This window comes from Muntiacus reevesi, chromosome 3 (assembly GCF_963930625.1).
Source record: "Muntiacus reevesi chromosome 3, mMunRee1.1, whole genome shotgun sequence".
Classification (NCBI taxonomy): Eukaryota; Metazoa; Chordata; class Mammalia; order Artiodactyla; family Cervidae; genus Muntiacus; species Muntiacus reevesi.
In genome coordinates this window covers 150,449,377-150,473,399 of record NC_089251.1, presented here as the reverse complement: position 1 = coordinate 150,473,399, position 24,023 = coordinate 150,449,377, and the positions used below count along the sequence as shown (strand labels likewise).

The 24,023-nt window shown below is 42.5% G+C and overlaps 1 protein-coding gene across 3 annotated transcripts in view; it reads right to left on the bottom strand.

Annotated features, from left to right (window-relative positions):
* The window catches only part of HECW2 (HECT, C2 and WW domain containing E3 ubiquitin protein ligase 2), a 415,968-nt gene extending 406,099 nt beyond the window's left edge, over positions 1–9,869 (bottom strand). Inside the window, exon 1 of one of the 3 annotated variants that reach the window (XM_065930916.1) lies at positions 9,722–9,869. The gene's annotated coding sequence lies outside the window, so the exon portion shown is untranslated. Of the gene's footprint in view, positions 1–8,804; positions 8,999–9,568; positions 9,630–9,721 lie in introns of those variants that run through there. The other 2 variants (XM_065930917.1, XM_065930915.1) reach the window with 2 other exon arrangements.
* Between the last annotated feature and the right edge of the window lie 14,154 nt (positions 9,870–24,023).

Genomic DNA, 24,023 nt, shown 5'->3' with positions numbered 1-24,023 from the left:
ACAGGGGGTGGGGAGGAAGAAATGACACAAACACAATTTTTAAATGATGCACAAAAAAGCAGGTAGAATTGGCGGGTGTTCCAGATGGGAAGTGCTTCCTGCAGTGAAAGTACTGAGGTGGAGATGAGCTAGGGCATCTACTGAACGGAAAGAAGACCTGCCTAACTGAAGCAGACACGAGTGCCCCACGTACCGCCACCCCATCCTAGGTGGGGCAAGAATGAAAAGGGCCTGTAGAACTTGATGACCACCTACTAACGACATTAAAGAGATACCTCTTCGGAAAAAGGTTGAACCCATTTGCCTTTCAGGTCCTTTCCAATTTTTCCTCAACTAGAGAACAAAATTCCAATTTTCCTCTGACACATAATTCTAACCTGCATCATGGCCCTTGCCTGATGTTGAGCAAGAGAAATGCGTGAAGAGAATGTGGATGTGTGAAAGAGGATGGTGTATAAATTTAAGAGAAAGAGATCCTAAGTCATGGCATCGGGTTAAATTCGACAACTGGTCTACATCCCTGGTTCTTTGAGACGTCTCTCGTAGGTCTTATTTCCAACTCAGCCATCAATCAGTCAATCATCTGTACAACTCTTCTCTGAGCCCTGTCCAAATTGTCCTCACCCCTCTCACATAGACAAGTGATGAATTACACTCCAGGTCTCGCCTGCCCACCCCGTGGAAAGGAAGTCTCAGTTACACTTCATTCTCTAGCCAGCTCCTCCTCTGCAAAGCATTTAAGACACTTCCAACTATGGTTTTGTTTTTCATTTTCTACTTATGAAATATTTCAAAAATACATTCAGAAGACTGTGAAGTTCAGAAGTTAATATAAAAGTAGCCCAAATACCATCACCATAAGGTAAAAATGTTTACCTTTACAATTTCTGCCACATTTGCTTTGCAATTACATAGTCACTTGTTTATTCATCTCTCTGTTGCTGTTGCCTATTTCCTAACTTGATTCGCTGTCTTATCTGGTCAGGGCCATGTCTGAATATTGACCTCTTTTAACCTATCCCTCAGAAGACAGCCTGGTACATATAAGGCTCTCAATGTTTATTCAATGAATAATGAATGACTTCTGTCCTAGAATGAAATAATGGCCATCACTATAGAAGAGTTATGAGACAAAAGACAATAACTCCATCTTTATTAAAATCCAAATAAATAAAGAAAAGAATCGCTTTTTTTTTTTTTTTTTTTGGCCTTGCCACAAGGCTTGCAGGATCTCAGTTCCCCAACCAGGGACTGAACTCCAGCCAAGGCAGTGAAAGCCTGGAACCCTAATCACTAGGCCACCAGGGAACTCCCTGGGAAACAGATCTTTACTTAAGGAAGAGGGTTCAAATTTAAGTGTGTGCTATAACTGGATACTCCATATTAGAGTGGGTTAGCTGAATAAGGAATAGAACTGCCGTAGAGCCCTGATCCCTCCTGCCCTGGACAGCACATATATCTGCCCAAAGACACAGACAGAACATAAGTTCTCAAAGCATCTTCTAGTTTAAAGATGCCAACTCAATAGCTTAAAGAGGGAAAGAGCAAAAGAAGAGACAGAGGTAGAGGAGAAGAGGGGAGATGACAGGAGGGTTGGGAAGAGGCAGGGAGGGAGGAGGGGAGGAATGAGCGGAGTCCTAATCAAAGAATCCTAGAACACTAGAAAACATTAATTTTTTTCTAGGTTACATCAGGGGCAATACAAATCCTGTTCTAAAAACGCAGTCGAGTACCAAGTCCATCTGCGTGAAAAGAAGCCAAGCCTAAGGCAAAAGTCTAAGAAAGGTCAAGTGCAATTGTCAGGCTTCTCCACCTCCTTTTACCTGAACTCCTGGCCGCCCAGCATCTTAACAAAATCCTTAAAGCCTGGGTTCCTCCCACTGTGGTTCTCTACATGCTCTCAAATGTTATATACATGTACACTTGTATTCTCACCCCATAAACTTCATTGGATCTAAGTTCTCTTCCTTTGTGCTCTTATTCTTCCAATAGCTCACCGAGAGATAATATGCTTCTGATTTAAAGGACTGTCCATTACTGAAAATATTACTTCCTTAACTCTTTATAGCCAATATGGACCTCCAACTCTTTCTAATGAAAAAAAATGTCTTAGTCCCTATGATTGTAGCAGATTGTTTTGTTAGCAATTCTCCCTTTCCTCCCTGTCCCTAACATGGTTCCATGTGGGCAACGTATAGTACTGAGGCTTGACACTTGATATAAGAGAAATCATTTCTAATTGTGATATCGTAAAGAAACATCTTTCTTGCTCTGCAGATATCTTATAGCATAGGTAAAATACCATATGAGCCCCCTTCCCCTAAACAGCCAGAGTACATTGGTGCAGAGAAGCAGCTTTATACTCCTTGTCCATCACCTTGCCCAGCATACACAGGTACACATGGGCCATAATTTACCCAGTTTTCACGTTCTTTCAGTAGTTCCTCAAGATCAGAAGGTGCTACATCTTCGCTGTGAATGAAAGAACATGTAGATGGGCTTCTAGGTACAACTTCTTTTCTACATGAAGTCACCACCTTCTTATCTGTACATGAACCCAATGCTCTGTCAGTCCTGCTTGCTGAGGACTTTTCCTGTCTCATATATAATGGCTAACCAAAAGGAAAATCTCTTCCTCTATAGCACAAGTTTCCAGTGATAAATGAACAAAGCATCACCAAGCACTCCTCCCTGAACAAATGCCAAAAGCTGACTCATTCTCTGCATGACATTGGTGGTTTTATCCAACCACAAAGTGAAATATCTGCCAGTGTGTTCTTGATAGCAATCACTCTTCCACACTCTACTCCACTGATAATATGCAACAGCCAACCGTGTCATTTGACAAAGGAATTCTGTCAATAACTTCTGGCTTCTCTCTGTGCATAATGTTTGTCTTTAACTTTCCAGCTGATTTTCCAAGTGTCTCTTCAATAAAATGACTTATAGTTACTTTTGTTACAAGAATCACTTAATGACGCTACTAAAGTTTTACTCTCTTTCCTACTGTTAGAAGTTTAACACATTAATTTTGTAATGGAAAATATCATTGGATTCTTGTCCTGGGAAACTTGAGTGGTATAACAGAGAAGCCACTGTGCTTTGTTTGAAAATGACACCAAAACATCCATGGCTTCACAGAAAAAGTTTCATAACAGGCGATGATGGAGGACCAGGAGCAAATGGATGGCAAACCCAATAAAAAGCAGTTTTGAAATAGTCATCATCTTATTTCCTTTTGCTTTTTATAGTTTTCCATTTCAGCTACTGTTTTGAAATCATTACTCTCACAAACTCTCTTGTTTTCACATGTACAGATTCACATTTTATATTTGGAATGGGATTTAGTTCTCTAAGTTTGTTTGTGACATTTTGAACTGTAGCATTTTCATTACTGTTTTCATCACTATTTTCACACTCCAATGAACCACTTTTGAGCCTCTGATCTACTTTTGTGCAATGGAGCTACAACTTAAGACCAGCAACAACAAACTACGCTATTTTAACAGCAATGAGCAAATGACATAAAAAGCACATTAACTAAGATGAAGTGCACCACGTATGAAATGCAACTGATATTGATTGACCAGAGCAGTCTTCATAGCACAAACACAATTAATACCAGGATACCTATTAAGAACACAACGGGATTTCTGCTAAATTTATAATCTCTCACATCTCAAGATCCTACATGCTCTGCTACTCCTACATCATCTTTCTGATTCACATTCCCACGTGCCCCCATCACTCCACCCTCTTGCGTTGGTTCTCTCACTAATCTTTGAACACATCCAGACATATTCTCACCTTCACTCCTTCACACTGGCTGTTCTCTCTGCCTGGAACACTCCCCTCTGGTATCTGTATGAGCAACTTCTTTCACTTCCTTCAAGTCTTTGCTGAAGGTTTCTTCATGAAGGCTATTCAACTAATTTATCTATTCTACTTTCTTCCAAAGCATTACCTCCTTCTAGAATGCTACATAATTCACTTATTTATTTGGCTTATTGTGCGTCTCCCACTCCCACCTCTTCACTCTCAATAAAATGAGAACTTCACAAGGGCAGGGATCTTTGTTTTATTCATTCAGCATCTAGATTCATGGAAGGCGCTCAACAAACAGTACTAATAGTTGAATGAATAAACGAATGAGGGAGTAAGTAAAATTTTTTCATTGCTCTTCCTCTCTAACTACCAATCTGTCTGTGGATCTTACTTGAGAATTAAACAGAAAATGGAGAACCATCAAATGATTTAAGCAAGAGAACTACACAAGGTCAGAAGATGACTTAAAGTTTGGAGAGGCTGGACTTTTTTTTTTAGTTTAAAAGTCAATCTATGAAAGAAATGATGAAAGTCACAATTTTCCAAATGACTAGGTCTTCTTAAGCAGTTAATTTCAATCCCACAATACACATATCTACAGTTATATGATCAATGTCTTTGCATATACACATATACATATACGCATGCACACATTAAACATATGTTGAACAAATCTAGAAGAAGTTAAAGACGTTCTTCTATCATATGGGTATTCTTCATAGAAAAGCTAATGACTTAGGTAGTAGTTAAGACAACCATCCAACATAACTTTCCCGCTACAACAGTATAAACTCTTTGATACGGTGGCCCTTCCAGTTAGTACCTCTTTTTATTCTCAAGGGGCTTCCCTGGTGGCTCAGACAGTAAAGACTCTGCCTGCAGTGCAGGAGACCCAGGTTCGATCCCTGAGTTGGGAAGATCCCCTGGAGAAAGAAATGGCAACCCACTCTAGTATTCTTGCCTGGAAAATCCCATGGACGGAGGAACCTGGCAGGCTAGAGTCCATGGGGTCGCAAAGAGTCAGACACAACTGGGCAACTTCACTTTTCACTTTACTCTCAAGAGTGTCCTTGTCTGAACAAAAATAACTATACAGTCATCCTACTTATAAAGAAGATACATACATTTCTTCTCATTCAAGCATGCTGACCAAGCTTTTGAGGATTTCAATGGAGTGGGTGTGGAAAAAGTGATAGCCATAATTATTTGTAACACCTACTGGCCAACACTGCGAGCGGACTCTTTCAAACAGGCAATTCTTTAGCAAAGAAGCACAGCCATTGTTGTAAAAGTCCATGCCACAAACTCCATGTATCTAGTGTTCGAACTCAAACCCCCGTCCCGTCACCTGCACAATCTCCAGTCCTGTAAGCGTGTTCATGTGGTAAGCGGGCACACCACATTCTTCTCTGCAAGCCCTCTGTCTGAAAAGCTGAGACCCAAACCCAAGACTCTCGTCAGAACAGAGGGCAGAAAACAAAGGCTCTTCTATTACCCTCATGGCCCAGAGGGCTTGGAAACTAGGAGAATGTGGAGTCAGGTCTTCACAACGACACATGTGTTTTGGTCTCTCAGTGAATTCCAAGAACTTGACCAAACACCAGATCTTGAAATTTGCATACGTGCTAAGTCGTTTCAGTCATGTCCAACTCTGTGATCCTATAGACTGTACAAGCTCCTCTATCCACGGGATTCTCCAGGCAAGAATAGTGGAGTACGGTGCTATGCCCCCTTCAGGGGATCTTCCCAACCCCGGGATAGAAGCCAAGTCTCTTAAGTCTGCTGCATTGGCAGGCGGGTTCTTTACCAGTAACGCCACCTGAGACGCCCCTGAAACTTACATTCCAATCTGCAAAAGCCATGCAGCCATTAGGTCTATAAACAGGTTTTGTTGAAGCTGCTGTCCCGAATCACAGGAGTTGTCCCAATTCGTGTCAGCCCTAGGCAAACAGGTATTAATTCTCATTGTGCTCGAAGACAATAATAACATGGGCTTAGAGGCAAAGTAGAGACTTAACACCTCAAGCATAAAACTTTTATTTCCTGTATGTGTCAATAGATGACAAGCTACCAAATACCTCATTCTTTCACCTTCTTTATTCTTTTTTTCTTTAAGCATTTTTTGGTTTATGTTTTTTTTTTTTTTTTTACCTTTTTTATCTTTGCATTCCACAAATTAAAGACTAAAATAAAGCCAGACTTAAAATCTGAAGTCAGAAGAGGATGGTGAAGAAAATAGTGAAGATTCCTGAAAATCCAGGGTGACCATACAATTTATCATCCAAACCAGGCCACTTTTAAATGCGAAAGGGGAGGCATTTGGTGATTCAGACAGGGCAATAGGAATAAACCAACGAGAAGGTGTGGTCACACTTCTAATCTCTCATTCATTTCCCACACAAAAGCCATCCTGTGTGTAAGGAGGTAAATCTGCCTCTGCTATGTCAGCCACGTACACTTCAAATGCAGTCCTCTTTTTCAGGCCAGGCCTGCCTTTCCACAATGGAGCTGGAAGGGTTTTCACTCCACCCTGCATTCCCTATTTGTGTAAAACTGGTTCCATTTTTACTCAGGAAAGGAGGCAGTAACACACAAGAATGTGGATGCAGGCCAGGTGCCCGGCAAACCCCAGGCCTGGTGCCTTGGGTTTCTCATAAAGGAACACTTCACAAGAGAGGAAGCAACCTACTGAGAAGGTACACAGATACCAGCCGCACATTTAACAATCCGAATTTGAATGTTAGACCCTTTTGCTGATGCCAAGGCACATGCTGAAACTGGACAGAGCCCAAAAGCCACCTCTCCAGAAACACACATTCATCCAGAAGAAATAGCCAGGGAATCTGTCCTCAGCTGCAGGTAACAACCTTAGTTTCTTTGCCTTTTGCTGAAATCAGTGGTGTAGAAGGATTTGGAAAAAAGTAAGGAAATATATTTTTTCCCCAAGATCACAGTTTCCAAGCTAAGCAGAGTCAATGCTTACTTTTACCCCACACTTCCTGTTTCAAAGGGTCAAACATTGCTCATGTTCTTCATAAAATTTAGTCCTGTGGCTAGTGACTATGAATTTATTGGAATATTCTCCCTCACTTGCATACAAAGGGCAGACCAATTTTGCAATCTAGCTGGAATCTACAGCCCGTAAAGAATCTATAATGGTGGTAGGAGCAGAGATGCTCCAGATGGCTTATCACAAATGTTCAGAATGACTTTAACTTCTTCACAGACTCCACAGTCACTCAGAAAAATTCAGTGGCCAAGGTTGTTCAATGCTGTGATAGAGCGCACTGCTAAAGCAAAAATCTTAGGCTTTTGCTAAGTGTAGGGGACTGAGCAAAAGACTGATGACCCAACAGTCTTAGGTTGTTAAGTCTTATAAAAGTAGAGTACTACCCACAGCTCAGAGTCTGGGGACAAATGCTGGCAGTCATGAAACCACCTGTCATGGAGGTAGTAAAAGAAATTCCTTTTGAATTCATGCAGGTTGGACTAAAGTCCTTCCGGGAAAGGGACACTGTAAGTGCAAGGGGCCATTTGTACTCAAGAACTACTGTTTTTCCCAGCAGTATGATAATCTTAAATTCAAAGACATTTTTGTTAATATAACTGTTTAAACTGCTTCACATAACAAAAACTGGGGCCAAAATGTGCCAAAGGAATAATCAAAACAAACAGCTCAAAAATGACTTTTTAAATGTTCAAAAAAAGAAGAAACTCACTAGTCAAGCTGCCGGATGACACAGTTATAATGTCTTCTTTAGGAGATGAAAACTATGTCTTCCCCACTGTACCCCATCTCCCAACAGGGAAGTGGATAATTTTTGAAGAATACAATGACTCTTTATGCTGGGCTTCTCTTGTCTGCTGGGAATGCCATCTGTCTCCCACACTATATAAACAATCCCTGCAGGAATCTTCTGATGCCCAAACAGATTAGCAAACTCCAGATTTTCACACCATCAATAGCATCCCCATCCAGATTAGGGTTCTTGCTTTAATAACTCCAAGGATAAGCCTAACAACTGATCCTTCCTTGTTTATAGGTAATGTGAGTGTCATTTTAAAGATAACCTCTTAGAACATACAGCCATCTGTTGGGGGGAGCGGGGGGAGGGTGCGGTGGAGCTCTCTCTAGGCAACAGAAGAAATGAGCCCTTGAGGGAATAGGAGAAATAGTAAAATGAAAATCATACTTATGAGACAATACGAAAACATGAAATTTCACCAGGTTCACTCTACTAATTACGTTTAAATCTTTTTCTTCCAAATTACAAACTATAGAAAACAATTTTTTTTAAAAAAACAGACAAGCTTCACACTTTGACAAAGGTATACGTGCAATGAGAATTCAGTTTGCTTGACTTCAAGACAGTGAAAGCAGAAATCGTACTGGGAAGACTAAAGGCCCCCGAGAAGTTTGCCTAAGGTCGACCTCTACCCTCTGCCCGCGACGGTTGCCGATGCCTGCTTTCTCCAAGTTCAACAGTGCTTGATCCCCTATAACTGTGAGCTCCAAAGACTTCCAACTCTAAAAGAAACAAATGTGCCTGTAAAGATGTTCCTAAATTAATAATGACAATCAAGGGGGAAACACCTGAGCTCTGCTAATAGAGAAAAACACAAGGCATGTAAGAGCCAGACCTCTGCAGTTGCACGTCCTCCAAAACGTCTACGTCTAAATCTGCAGCCCCAGTTTCCTCCAGGCCCCAAGCCGCGGCAGAGGATGTTCACAACACATCCCAAACCAAAAGGAAATGAAGCCTCTGCTCCCTCAAGAGATGCTCAGATGGACCCAAAAGTCTCAGCTCCCCGGAGAATCAAACCTTGAAACACGTCCCGGCGCCTCTCACCCGCGTCTCGGGGCAGCGGAAGCCGAAATGTCAAATGAATGACCGCGCCGGGGCGCAAGGGAGGAAAACAAAGCCACCTCCCGTCGTCCGGCTTGCGGAGCAAGGGCCGGGCGAGGGCCGCGCACTCACCTGGAGCTCGGCGCCGCCCGCCGCCGGCTGCGGGTGGGGATGGGGCCGCCAGGCGGCTGGGCGCCCCGGCAGATGCCCGGACCCGCGGCCCCGGCGCCCTCCGGCCGGTCCGCGCGCGCCGCGGGGAAAGCAGGCGGCCGCGGGCGCCGCCGCGCGTCGCATGCAGCTCCCGGCTGCGGCGGCCGCTGCCACGGGACCGAGGGACCCTGCGCGGCCGTCTCCGACCCGGCGACCCGCGGCAGCGACGAGAGACGCAGCGCGGAGCCGAGCGCGCCCGGCGCGCCCCTCAGCGGCTCTTCCCGCCGCCCTCCGCAGCGGGCTGGATCTCGGCTTGCCTTTGTGTTGGCATCCTCCTTCGCTCCCAACGACGCCCCGAGCTCCCCGGGCGGCTCCGCGCCACCGCCCACCCCCGGGTTACGCCGCGCCCCCCGCGCGGCCCGCCGATTCTGTCGAGTCAGCGGCGGCGGGGACGCGCGAAGCCATGTCTTCCGGCCGCGCTCGGGCGGGCACCCGGGGGTCCGGGCGTCCCGGGGCGGTTCACAGCCGAGCTCCGCGGCCCGGCCGCGACCAGCTCCCCGCCGCTCGCTCTCCAGGCGTCGCCCGCGAGCCGCGCGCCGGCCCGCCCGCGTGGCCCCCTCTCGCCGTTCCCGGCGGGCTCGCCCAGCCTCCCTCGCGCCGCCACCTTCCTCGGGCCCTGCGTGCCCCGTGCCCTTCCCTGCCCCGGCGCCGGGCCCTCGGGGGGGCGACGGGTGCGGGCCGCTCACCTCCGGCGGCGCCGGCGCCCCTCCCGCTGGACGCCTGGGCGACATGTGCCCGCATCTCCCTGCAGGGCGCTGGGCTGGGGGCTTCCTGCACGTCGTGGACCAGAGGGAGGGTAGCGGGAGGGGTGAGGGGAGAGGACGGGAGAGACTCCAGACCTTGTCCAGCTGGACGTTCCCGGCGAAGGTGCGGGAGAGCAGGGCGGGTGCAGCCGGGAGAAGGACGAATCCCGAGGCTGCGGCGGAGCCTGAGCTGCTCTCCTTCTGCGACGCCGAAGGACATGAGGGCTCCGAGAGGCGCCGCGGAGGAAGAAGGAGACCCTCTGATATCAGGCACGCTGGACTCTTCCGAAATGCCCCCGGAAGGCTGAATGGAGGAGTGTCATGCCTCGATTTCCCCAACCGCAAGGGCAAGACGGTAATACTCATGTCACCTACACGGGGTGTGGTCACGATTAAAAATGGATTGATGAAAGCACTCCCAGCTACTTTGCCTAAAGAGGGCACTCAAATTTAAAATTACCGTATTAATACTTTAAGCTTTCTGTTTACTTTTTTTGCAGCGTCTTCATTGACTCAGTCCCACTTAGAGGAAAGAGTAAAAACGCGGAAATGTTAAGACTATTATCCCCTATGCATGATATCTATCCAGATAAGGGAAAGATTTGCACGATTTTACAGTTAAACTACAACCATGTGGAAGAAATCCCAAAACATTTTTTCCCCAAATAACCGATACCTTTATTGAGGGATTTTTGCGTGTGTACTTTCAGTATTATCCATTTCTTCCCCTTCTCTGATAACAGCTATTCATTTCCCTCCCCGCCCCCCCCCCCCCCCCCGCGGCCCCGGGGTCTTTGTGGTGGTTCCAGAATACTGACACCTCCCACCCTCACTCCCCAGAACTGGCCAGTCATCATATTCCAGACCACAGCGATTGGTTCTGCAATGGGCATATTGGTCCAGGAATTCAATCTGGAACTTGTGCTGAATCAGTTCAGAAAAAGAAGTCCTTCCAATTAGGATAACTAATTCAGAAGGATATAAGCCACCAAATGTAGATATAATTACCACCAGTGCACGTGGACGAAGTCACCTTTAAGGAGGGAAACCTGTGGGGGAGGGGATGCTATCTTTTGAGAGTTAGGAGGCAAATACGTCTGAGTGAATACCCCTCCCCATTTCCTCAAGGCAGATTCAGTTTTGTTCTGTCAGGGGCCACAAAAAGCCCTGACTCATTGTTCCTCTGGATCTACCCATCACATACATCGTTGCTGGGCTCCTCCAAAGAACTGACAACCCCACACATACACCACAAAAGTAAAAAGTTCCTATTCTTGTACCTACTGGAAGAATAGGGATCCCAAAGGATCCCACATGATGTTCTCTTTGTATAACTTGCTCTATACCCAGCCATCACATACCTGCAACCTTTAACCTCCTGTATTAATTAACCACCATCTTACAATCTAACTTTAAACAAAAAAGCATAAAAAGAGCTAAAATGGATCATTCTTGCTGCCCTTAGGTTAAAAAAAAAAAAAAAAATCCAAAACGTTTTTCTCTGACCTTAAAAGCAGTCCCATCTATCTTTAAAACTCTCTATATATCAGGCATTAAACTTGAGGCTGAGGCTTCAAACAGAATTAATAGCAAAGTCATCCTAAAATCTCAGATTTCCAAAAGTGTGTAAAGGTTAGCTTCTTTCATACCGCACTCCCTATTCTTGTCACCAGCCCCGAACTGGGGTCTCCCCTTCAGAGGATTTCTGACTGGTTCTCATTTAACCTCTTCTTGAGCTCATTTTTTCACAAGTTGGTCAATTCTGTGTTGAAGTTGGCCTAACATTATGTAGTGATTCCTTATATTGAGTTGAAATACTTCTTTCACCTCAACAAAACTACAAGGACTAAATACAGACTCGGAAACCACTTGAATTGTCTATTTCAAGATTTTTACGTGACCGCTAGCTGCCACAGCTGCTTCTCATAAGGCAAATTGTCCTGACTCTTCACCATCCTCTGTTACCTCCTTTCAATGAATTTACTCAGGTTTGAGCACTCCTCCTGAAGCATAGCGTTCAAATCTAAACCTGAAGGCAGATCCCAGGAAACAAACTTAACTTTGAGCCTTTTCCAGCACAAGAGGGATCCTAGAAGTATGTTCCCTCGCTATTATGTTTCTGTCCGTTTCAAATGTAAAGTATTTTTATCTGAAAAGATTGCTGTCTTTTTATTCTAACTTCCCTTCGGTCAAAATTTTCCTTGTGTCCAACAGCACTGAAGTGATTGCAAGCATTTTGGGGATCTGGCTAAGGGGAAAAGTGAAAGTCGTTCAGTTGTGTCTAACTCTTTGTGACCCCCATGGACTGGTCAGAATACTGGAGTGGGTAGCCTTTCCCTTCTCCAGGGGATCTTCCCAACCCAGGGATCAAACCCAGGTCTCCCGCATTGTAGGCGGATTCTTTATCGGCTGAGCCACAGGGAAGTCCAAGAATACTGGAATGGGTAGCCTATCCCTTCTCCACGGGATCTTCCCCACACAGGGGTCAGACCAGTGTCTCCTGCATTGCAGGCAGATTCTTTACCAACTGAGCTGCCAGGGAAGCCCCCTGGCTAAGGGGAAGTTGAGTTAATTAACTGGAATAAGTTTATGTGGTTCATGGGCATCACAACCCATTGTAACAGTAGCATCTATTCCGGGCGTTCAAAGGCCTGCCGTCACCTGGCTCACTTGGTACTGTGACGGGAAGGTGGATGGCCAGAGACCAATCAGCAAATGGATGCTTTGGGGTCCAGCACAGAAGCATGCAGTTGATGGAGTAGATGATGTTTGAAATGTATTGATCCAGAACTAGAATTGGAAAATCTTCCCACATCCTATTCTATATATGTTAAACAAATTTGATAGAGATTTTCCCAAGTTTGTTCAGTCTTAAAAATGAACATGACTTTCCCAATAATGAGTTGTTGACTGGAAAGAAGCTCTTCTAAACTACCAATAATAAAAAATAAATTTCAATCAACTCTGTTAGTGAAAAGACTGAACTATCTTTTAAGTCTATAGAACAAAATGTGACAAAATCATTTTCATATGAAGAAGATAAAAGAGTATACAGTCAAGATATGTAGGATAAAGTATTGTAAAGGTATGCTAGGCAATTAATTTAAAACATCATGATATTTTTCTGAATTTGGTGATGTCTGTTGCTTGTAATTTTTTTAATTTGTAATTTGTTGTGATTTTTATTCTGAATAAATATTTTTTGAACCTTCATTCATACTGGTGGGTTTTGTTTTGTTTTGTTTTCTTAAAAAAGTCTTTGGAATGTGTAATCTTCAGACTTCACAAAATGTGGATCTATCCCCTAATGAACCTGGTACTCTGAGTGCAGTCTAATCAGTGTAGCATTCAGGGAGTGGGAGCTTCCAATAGAAGAAATAACAAGCACAAAAATAGTCAAGACAGCCATTACCATCCTACTTCATCTATCAACCATTATAGAAGAATGAAAGATTAGTTACAGCTAGGGAATTTAAGGCATGACTGAAAAATGTCCATTTGAATGGGGGAAAAAAAGCTCTCTTAAATGTATTATAATTTTTCTGTCTTTTTAAAAAAGTTTTTGTCTTTTTAAAGAATGTATTAATATACCAAACCAAATTGAGTCATCATAGTGACTGTGATTTATTTACTGTGCTATGATTCAGTGATACCCTTGGGACCTGTGTAGGTATAGAGGTTTTTGCCTCTGCAGTGAAGAGCCTTAGGCTACTATAGTTTTTATTGTAGTTTAAAGGTAACTTTTTCCTTTGAACCCCATATTTTTTCCACTTACCACCTTTTGTTTTCTTGATAATCTTTCTTATCTCATTTTAAGTTCCTGTTTATGGTCTGGTATGGAATTGATAGCTATATAAACATTCTTCTTTACTTTAAATTAATTTATTTTTTTATTGAAGGATAATTGCTTCACAGAATTGTGTTGGTTTCTGCCATACATCAACATGAATCAGCCATAGGTTTACCCATGTCCCCTCCCACTTGAACCTCCCTCCCACCTCCCTCCCCATCCCACCCTCTAGGTTGTTACCCAGCCCCAGTTTGAATTCCCTGAGTCACACGGCAAATTCCCATTGGCCGTCTATTTTACATGTGATAATGTAAGTTCCATGTTACTCTCTCCACACATCCCACCCTCTCATTCCTCCCCCCTCACCACGTCCATAAGTCTGTTCTCTATGTGTCTCTATTGCTGCCCTGCAAATAATTTCATCAGTAGTAACTTTCTAGATTCCATATATATGCATTAGTATACGATATTTATTTTTCTCTTTCTGATTTACTTCCCTCTGTATAATAGGCTCTAGGTTCATCCACCTCATTAGAACTGACTCAAATGTGTTCTTTTTTATGGCTGAGTAATAGAATTTTGTCTAAAATGGCTTGTGGGAGGGAACAGGTTCAGTGAGTAATATAGTTGCATACATTTCATTGTATATATTTTGGTTGCTTGAAATCCTTTACTATTTTCTTCCAATTTCTCATTCACTAGTAATGGTAAGAAGCCCTGGATTCTCCTTTTCACATATTTCTTAGTAAGTATTTAATAACCATTTATTATGAGCTGGGTATTCTTCTAAGTGTTAAGCATACAGAAGTGAAGGAAACAGACAAAATCCCTGTTCTTATGAAGCTCATATTATGGCTGAATAGGGAAGGAGAGGCCAACTAATAAGATGTGGCAGAAAGTGTTAGTGTTTGCAATATCCACATGTTCCTACACGTTTTCCAGTCTTCGCATTTAGGATAGCTATGTGACTACTTCTGGCAAATAGAAGTTAAACAGTAATACTGGGAATCACTTCTAACAATGGAGTTAAAAGTTCAATGTGACTTCTCTCCTCTTCACCTTCACTGATATAGCACCTTCACTAGAGGCCATGTGTTGTATGGTGTCATCCCAAGATGGAAGAAGCCTGTATCCCCGAACCATCACTGGGAGGAAAGTTAGTTAACTGATACAAGACTATGACGACAGCAAGAAATATAGCATTAACCTACTTATTTAGTATAGTACCCAGTATTAATGATCCTGACTACAGTGGAAATTAATACCTTGAAATAGGGTATTACTATAATTAAAACCTAAAATATGTGGCATTTACTTCGGTGTTCAGTAGCAAATGCAGGAGACCTGGGTTTGATCCCTGATTTGGGAAGAGCCCCTAGAGAAGGAAATGGCTACACATTCCAGTATTCTTACCTGGAGAATTCCATGGACAGAGGAGCCTGTCAGGCTACAGTCCATGGAGAGGGGCGGGGGTCACAAAGACTCAAACATGACTGAGCGATTTTCAATTTCAATAGCAAGTAGCAAAGAACTAATGTTGGAAACTAGAAAGATGGTGATGAAAGTATTCTATGGCAAAAACAATTAGTAAAATGTTATTCTTATCATGTAACTTATCTTGTGCCATAAGTCACAGCAGTAAAATTAGTGATTGGAAAGAACCAATTAGTAAGTGATAGAAACTACTGGTTGCATACAGCAAAGTATCACAAAAAAGATAGTTCAGGAAAGAAGTCACCAGTCTTCAAAAACAAATGAGAAATTACAGAAAGTCTAGAAATTTCAGTCTTTGCAGAGGTGGAAAAACTGACTGCTTTTACATTCCAAATAGTAAAGGGTAGAATTTTAAAAAGCTCTGATAGATGCCCCAGTAAAATTCAGCCAGAGAAAAGACAAAATCTGAAGGTGTGGTTTCAAGTAGTGTCATGGTTTTCATTAAGTTGAAATAGGTTTAAATCTTATATTTAGAAAAACAATGGGTATAGATACTGGCGCACAGAAACAACTGGAAACATAAAAATCAGAAACCTATTTGTTTTAGGAGAAATTATATTACCAGAGAAACTATCACGCCACTGTGTGTGTGCTGTGCTAAATTACTTCAGTCGTGTCAGATTCTTTTTGACCCTATGGACCATAGCCCACCTGGCTCTTCTGTCCATGGGATTCTCTAGGCAAGAATACTACAGTGGGTTTCCGTGCCCTCCTCCAGGGGATCCTCCCAACCCAGGGGTCAAACCCACATGACTTACTTATGTTTTCTGCATTGGTAGGTTGGCTTTTTACCTCTATTGCCACCTAGGAAGCCCAGACTAAAAGGTTATCAGTTTAAGATTTAGAACAATTATCCATGTGAGAAAGCAGGCTTGAAATTCTCTACACCACCAACCCCCCACCATCAAGGAGATCCCTCATTTTATATAACTCCAGGAAGAATTGATGCTTTTGAACTGTGGAGTTGGAGAAGACTCTTGAGAGTCCCTTGGACAGCAAGGAGATCCAACCAGTCCATCCTAAAGGAGATCAGTCCTGAATATTCATTGGAAGGACTTATGCTGAAGCTGAAACTCCAGTACTTTGGCCACCTGATGCGAAGAGCTGACTCATTTGAAAAGACCCTGATGCTGGGAATGATTGAAGGCAGGAGGAGAAGGGGATGACAAAGGATGAGATGGTTGGATGGTATCACTGACTCAATGGACATGAGTTTGAGCAAGCTCTGGGAGTTGGTGATGGACAGGGAGGCCTGGCGTGCTGTGATTCATGGGGTCGCAAAGAGTTGGACATGACTGAACTGAACTGAGGAAGAGTAATGGGAAAGAAAGAATCTCGCAGAGAAGAAAAAGGAATGGCTGGAGGTAGAGGAAACAATATACAATTGTTGTACATTGTACATGTTCAGAACCAGAATTTAATCATGAAACTTCCCAAACTGCTAGGGCAGGTGGAGATATAATGCAGTGCCTACCCATAGGATTTTTGGATTTACTCTGGAGACAGCTATATGTCTTCCATTCTTTTCCAAATGTATATATTTTTGAGTGTTTTTTATCTATCAGGTTTCAGAGGAGGCAGATCTCTTGTCCTTTAGACCATGGGTTTCTAGCTACCCTAAGTTTCTAGACCATTAATGATCACATCTGGACCTGATGGAGGGAACCCACATCACCTAGAATTCTAGGGAAAAAATGACTATATTTTCTTAACTAGTTAGAAAATGAATATTTTTTTAAATACAAGAATGTATTAGTTTTTTTATTGTTGCATAACAAATTTAGTGACTTAACACAGCATACATTTTTTTTATTTCACAGTTTCTGTGGGTCGAGAATCTGGGCACAGCTTAGTAGGAATTTCTGCTCATGTCTCATGAGGTGTCTGCTGGGTTATATTCTCATCCGAAAGCTTGACTGCAGAAAAATCTACTTACTCAGTGTGTTATCAGAGTTCCTTTCCTTATGGCTCTAGAACTAATGGCATCTTGTTTCTTCAAAGCTAGCAGGAGAATCTGTCTTTCCAATCTTCTACGACAGAGTCTTATATAATATACCTTAATCGATGGAGTAACATTCTATCATTTTTGCCATATTCTGTTGGTTAAAAGCATGTCACAGATCTCACCCACATTATAGGAAAGGTAATTTATAAGGAGACTTAGCTCATTGTCTACCACAGGGAAAAGGGAAACAAATAGATATTTGGTGACAAGAAGGCAAATATATTGGTTTTTACCAATCACTATTTGTTCCTGTGTTTTCCAGGCCATGTTATGATTTAGTGGATCATGTGACTAGTTCTATCCAATGAAATATGAGCAGAACTAATGGTGGTCATTTACAGACTGAGATGATTAATTGTACAATGGGCCTTCCTTAACTCCTCTTCCCCTTTCTCCAGAGCATTAAGGCCACATGTTGAAAGATGACAGCATTACAACAAAGAAGAAGCCTGGTCTCTGAGCAATGCTTGACGCATCCACCCAGGAGAATAGCACTTACGACCAGACGAGGACAGATGTCAGAAATAAACGCGTCTCGTGCTACAAACAACTCATTTGGGAGTTATTTGTACAGGTTTGACGGCTGTGGAATATTATCTAGTGGAAGAAGATAACCTCCCTGAGAAAATGAATCAAATAAAGACCTGAAAGAAGTAAAGGATTAGTCACCCAATGTCTGTCTGGGGGACAGACATTCCAGGAAGAAGGAATAGTAAGTATAGTCATGCTGAGATGAGAGATGGATAAATAGTATCTTACTGTATCAGAGGTTAAGTCGATAATCACCTTGTTCTTAAGATATTTTGCAGTAGTGTTTCTCCATCACAAATTTATTTTAACATATTATTTTCATGAGCTTCATTCATTCATTCAAAGACAGTTAAGTGTTTTAGGGACTAATATAGAATATGAATGTAGAATGTGACTAAATTTGTGATTTTATTGCAAAGATATTACTATCATTAATACGTCTATATTTCTTTATTTTGCCCTTGATGTCATCATTTCTGCTCGGTAACAGAAATATTGTATTGCATTTAAGAAAGAAAGCCTACCTGGTAAATTAGTTTGATAAATTTAAAGAATCTCTTTAAACTTAGATCCATTCTGCCTTTTTAATTTAACAGGCTGTTTCCCACCTCCACTCTCAAGACGGTGCCAGGGAAGAGAGGTGGCAGTGTGGGATTGTGTGGTGATGTGACCGCAGCTGGAGAGTTGCATCCAGATGTCCACGTGGCTTCTTCTGGGTCTAAGATGGCCTCTCACAGGGAGTAGCCAACCGGACTGCTTGGGCTGGGGAACGTCAGCCGGTCCCACCTCTGGGGATTGAGCTGGTGGAGCTGCTGAAGCCTGTGGCTACTGTGACTCACCGTCTGATCTCTCAGCTTCCTCCGGGCCCAGCACTGCTCTCTGGCTGACTGAGCCTCCTCCCAGCTTCTGCTGCTGCTGCTGTAGACACCTCTAAGTGTCTGATACATGTGCTGCCTACTCCCCGGCCTAGGCCATGCCTTCCTTGAGCTCTGCCATGGAATCATCTCATCTTTCATCACCTCTGGCCCAAGACAGCCACTTCGGTTTTAGAGCAGCTGTTGTCTATATTCACCTCATCATCATGTGGCTAGTTCTGAGGTCTATCCCCAACAGGGAAGCTGAGGTCGGTTCATTAAACTCTGGGTTTCGCTCTAACTACATTGTGCCTCTGAATTTACTTTGATGCAGCTGCCCTCGGGTTGTTGTCAGGGCAACTTGTGAGTTTACTAGAACTTACTAAACCTTAAACATAAAGAGAGGAAGATTCTAGAAGATAGTAGAATAGGGAGGACCAGGAATCTGTCCCCCCACCCTAGACAATGATTGTACTATCAGAATCTGTATGATATATTAATAGCTATTTTAGAACGCTGGAGTCTCCTGAAGACTTACAACCTCTAGGGGAAGATCTGGATGGTAAACTGTGGTTAATTTTGGCCAATTTCAGCTCTTAACACAATAGCACCTACCCAACTCCCACACCCAGCCATGTGCGTGGCCGCTATAAATGTGTTCTTGGAGCAGCTTGCACACAGCTTAGGGGAGTCCATGAGGTCACAAAGAACAGTGTCCTCCGCATATCAGGGGTCTGCGGGGCTGACTGCTCCTTGTGGTCACAGAGGCCATCGTCGCTGCACTGTTCCTGCTGCTGCTTGGTCACTGCAGTCGTGTCCAACTCTGCGCGACCCTGTGGACTGTGGCCTGCCAGGCTTCTCTGTCCACAGGGATTCTCCAGGCAAGAGTACTGGAGTGGGTTGCCATGCCCTCCTCCAGGGATCTTCCCGACTCAGGGACTGAACCTGCGTCTTCTGCCTTGCAGGCAGAGTCTTTACCGGGGAAGCCCTGTTGCGGCACTCCCCTCTCCTTGAGGCAAGCCCCTCCCCACACAACTGGAGTGGTTTCCATGGGGTTGAAAGAGCTGGAGCCCTTTTCCCCTTTTCTTTTTCTTTTCTTTTTTCTTTCCTTTTTAGGAAGCAAACATTAAAGACCAGGACACTCAAAAACTACTGCTTTATGAAGTTGACTGTGCATTCCCAGGGAAAGGCAGAAAAGAGCTAAGACTTTAAGTTTACACCTCAGGCTGATCCTTGGCAGAAAGACAGCCTGCAACAAAAGAATTAAAAGTGCAGTCTCAAAGAAATATTTGTATTCCCATGTTCATAACAGAATTCATCACAATAGCTAAAACGTGGGAGCAACTCTTTTGACACTGACAGATGAATGGATAAGCAAAATGTACTATATGCATAGGATAAAATATTATTCAGCCTTAAAAGGGAAGGAAATTCTACAATATGCTGCAACATGGATGAACCTAGAGGACATTATGCTAAGTGAAATAAGCTAGTCACAAAATGACAAATATTACATTATGATTATATGATATTGTTATTGTGATTACATGATTTCACTTACTTGAGGTACGTAAAGCAGTCAAAATCATGAAGACAGAAAGGAGAACAGAGGTTGCCAAGGGTTAAAGGGAGAGGAGAATGGGGAGTTATTGCTAATGGGTATAGAATTTCAGATTTCAGGATGAAAAGAATTATAGGGACAGGTGATGGTGATGGTTGTAATACAAAAATGTGGGTGTATTTAATACATAAAATGATTAAGATGGTAAATTTTATGCTATGTCATTAAAATAAAAATAAACACATAAATAAAACAAATGTCCCTGCCCTAACATATCCACCCCCTTGGGGAGATGGAACAACAGACTGGTTCCAAATCAGGAAAGGAGTACATCAAGGCTGTATATTGTCACCCTGTTTATTTAATTTAAATGAAGAGTACATTATGAGACATGCTGGGCTGGAATCAAGCTGGAATCAAGATTGTGGGGAGAAATATCAATAACCTCAGATATGCAGATGATAGCAGCCTTATGGCAGAAAGCGAAGAAGAACTTAAGAGCCTCTTGACGAAAGTGAAAGAGGAGAGTGAAAAGTTGGCTTAAAACTCAACATTTAGAAACTGAAGATCATGGCATCCGGCCCCATCACTTCATGGCAAATAGATGGGGAAACAATGGAAACAGTGACAGACTTTATTTTGGGGGATTCCAAAATCACTGCAGATGGTGACTGCAGCCATGAAATTAAAAGACGCTTGCCCCTTAGAAGAAAATCTATGACCAACCTAGACAGCATATTAAAAAACAGAGGCATTACTTTTCCAACAAAGGTCCATCTAGTCAAAGCTATAGTTTTTCCAGTAGTCATGTATGGATGTGAGAGTTGGACTGTAAAGAAAACTGAGCACCAAAGAATTGATGCTTTTGAACTGTGGTGTTGGAGAAGACTCTTGAGAGTCCCTTGGACTGCAAGGAGATCCAACCAGTCAATCCTAAAGGAAATCAGTCCTGAATATTCTTTGGAAGGACTGATGCTGAAGAAGAAACTCCAATATTTTGGCCACCTGATGCAAAGAACTGACTCATTTGAAAAGACCCTGATGCTGGGAAAGATTGAAGGCCGGAGGAGAAGGGGACAACAGAGGATGAGATGGTTGGATAGCATCACCGACTCAGTGGACATAAATTTGAGTAAACTCCGGGTGTTGGTGATGAACAGGGAGGCCTGGCATGCTATAGTCCATGGAGTCACAAAGAGTTGGACATGACTGAGCAACTGAACTAAATTGAACCAAACTGGGTCCAGAGCCCAGAGGGAGAATGTATTCTGAGAGATACATCTGTCCCACTATGGGTTGCTCCTGTCTACCTTCTTTTCCTCTGACCTGCTGGCACTGGAAGAGATGGTTTTTTTTTTAACTTCTCCTTCCTTATTTCTTACTTTCTTACTGTTTTCCTCTTTTTAGCATCTTCCTTAAGACCTCTGCTGATGCTAAGTCACTTCAGTCGTGTCTGACTCTGTGCGACCCCATAGACGGCACTCCACCAGGCTCCTCTGTCCCTGGGATTCTCCAGGTAAGAATACTGGAGTGGGTTGCCATTTCTTCCTCCCTCCTTAAGACTACCACTCCTTATAGAATTTTTAATAATATTCATATAAGAAGAGCTCCAGTTAGCATGTTAAATGAATATATATCTCCACAAACTCTTGAGATGAGAAGTCAAAATGAACTTAATGATATAGAAAGGTATCTATCCCCCAGAAGGATAATATTTTTGCTATGTAAAAAATATGATGAGTGCTTTAAAAACCCCAAATATTTTTCTTGTTGGCACATTTTTCATGTTGATGAATAAATATGTCGTATAAACCCAGCATTTCCACTTGGCTCAAGATTTCAACCCCAAACAAGAGTCTGTTGGGATTGACGATTATGAGTGGTGCTGTAGCTTTTGGCCAAAGAAAGTACATCATTCCCAGAAGCTGTATCATTATTGAAACTTTGCCAAGGAGTTTATGTTGTGATTTAGTTCAAGGTGACTCAGATGAAGCAGGTGATGCAGCAGTTAATCTAAGAAGACTTAAAGTGAAATAAAAGCCTAGAAAATACATTGTGAAATTAAAATCAAGGATGGGGTCCTATAAAAATAATACAAATTTTATTTAAAGTTTATCATGTCTTTTTTAGTGCTATTCTTGCCCCATGTCCTGAAGTCAATGATATACCACATACAGCCTATTCTTTTATACTGGTTTTCTTTGTATGCCAAGCAACTTCCTCTGGAGACCTGTGCTCCACCCTTCTCTGCCCTGCTTTGTATCCTGGAAGAGTGACCCATGTGGACTGCACAAGAGGTCCCCTTGCTCCCTGGCATTGGAAGAGATGTGAGAGTAGGATGGCAGAGGAGTTGGAGTATTTTCTCCCCAACTCCCTCATGGACTTGGTGATGCAATTCCAAGGTCCCCCAACAGTCAGTCCTGCTCTGCCACTCCATCCATCACTGGACTATAAGACATCATTGCCCTTCTGCTTTAGGATAAAGAGCAGCTTTCCACTGGTCTCTGGCTATCTCAACATTCCTATTAGTTTTCTTAACTCTACCCAAACCTCTGTGAATAGAATTTTCATAACATTCTGTACTACAGTCCAACTCAACCTATGTTCTTTCTGCTGGCCTCTCGACTGGCATCCTTTCCAGGATATTTACACTTTGAAAAGCAATAGATTTAGACACAGTTAGAAGGAAACAGTCTTTACAGTTCAGATCAATACGATTCAGGTCAACAGAGCTCAGATCAACTGCCATCAGGTCATTTTAGATCTAGACTCATTGAGAACTTATATCTCAGTTTTGACTGTTAAAAACTTACATTTTATCAACTTACCTGGAGATGACAGAATCATAGGGAATATATCCATGCCAAATAAATTCATAGGACACTGAGTTTTATTCCTAGACTTCCATTTATTAACTTGCAGAAGGGAATCTTTGGCACCAGACCTGTTAGACCATCAGCCCAGGGTTCTCCTTTCAGATGGATAGTCATGTAGAGTCTCAAATTACAAATTGGAGGTTTGCATCATGGTGTGTACAGAGTTAGAATTAGAGACATTGGGTACTTTTAAGGGCTTTTCCCTTGAATTTGCATCAACACAATGAATTATTCTTATATACTTCAGGTATTTGCCTACACAAATGCAGCAAAAACCAGTGTTCACATGGAATACTATAAAGTAATGAGAATAAACAAGTTACAACCAAATAATATGAGTGACTCTCACAAACATAAAGCTGACTAAAAGAAGGCAGACACAGAAGAGCATAGATTATATAATGCATTAATTGATGCCATTTAGAAGTTAGTGGTTAACTTGAAGTGGGGTGGGAGGTTGGAAGTTGGGGAGGTTCTCCTTTTTAATCTGGGGGCTGGTTACACAAGGGGATCAATTTGTGAACATTTATCATCAAGCTATACATTTATAATAGGGGTGTACTTTTTTGTATTTGTATTATACTACAATAAAGTTTTTCAAAATTATCAGTGCCACTCCTAGGAACAGAGGTTGCCCTCTATTGGATGATACTGTAGATCCGCTGACCAACACCCATCAATTTTGTGTCTCTGATGGAGTAGTCATTGTCAGTACTAAAGTTTCTATCATGATATTATCTCAAATAATATACCCCAACATCACAAATATTTTACATCAGCATCTCAGACTTTTTGGATGTCTTCCAGATGGAACATAATGATAATGCTCTGGTTCCATTCACAAAAAAATTCTTAGAAATAATTTCTTAGGTTAGGCTATTTCTGGAGAGAGTCCCATTGATCTCTTTTAAAACTTTTATCTCAATTTTTATGTGCCTTCTTGATGCATCAGAGCAGTGATGTGTAATATGATATATGCCTTGGGATCTCACCCCACACCTACTGAGTCAAAGCCTCAATAGTTTCCCACTTTCTTATCACATGTATTTTGAAAATGTGTCCTGGATGAATCAGATGCATTTCTCTATAAACCACTTTCTTGTTTGAACAGATATTTGATTCATCAATGTTCATAGTTTCATTATCTGCAACAGCCAAAAGGCAAAAACAACAAATGTCTGTCAACAGATGATTTGATGAACAAAACTGGTATAAACATGCCATGGAATATTATTCAGACTTAAAAAGGAATGAAATCTTGACACATTCTACAGTATGGATGACCCT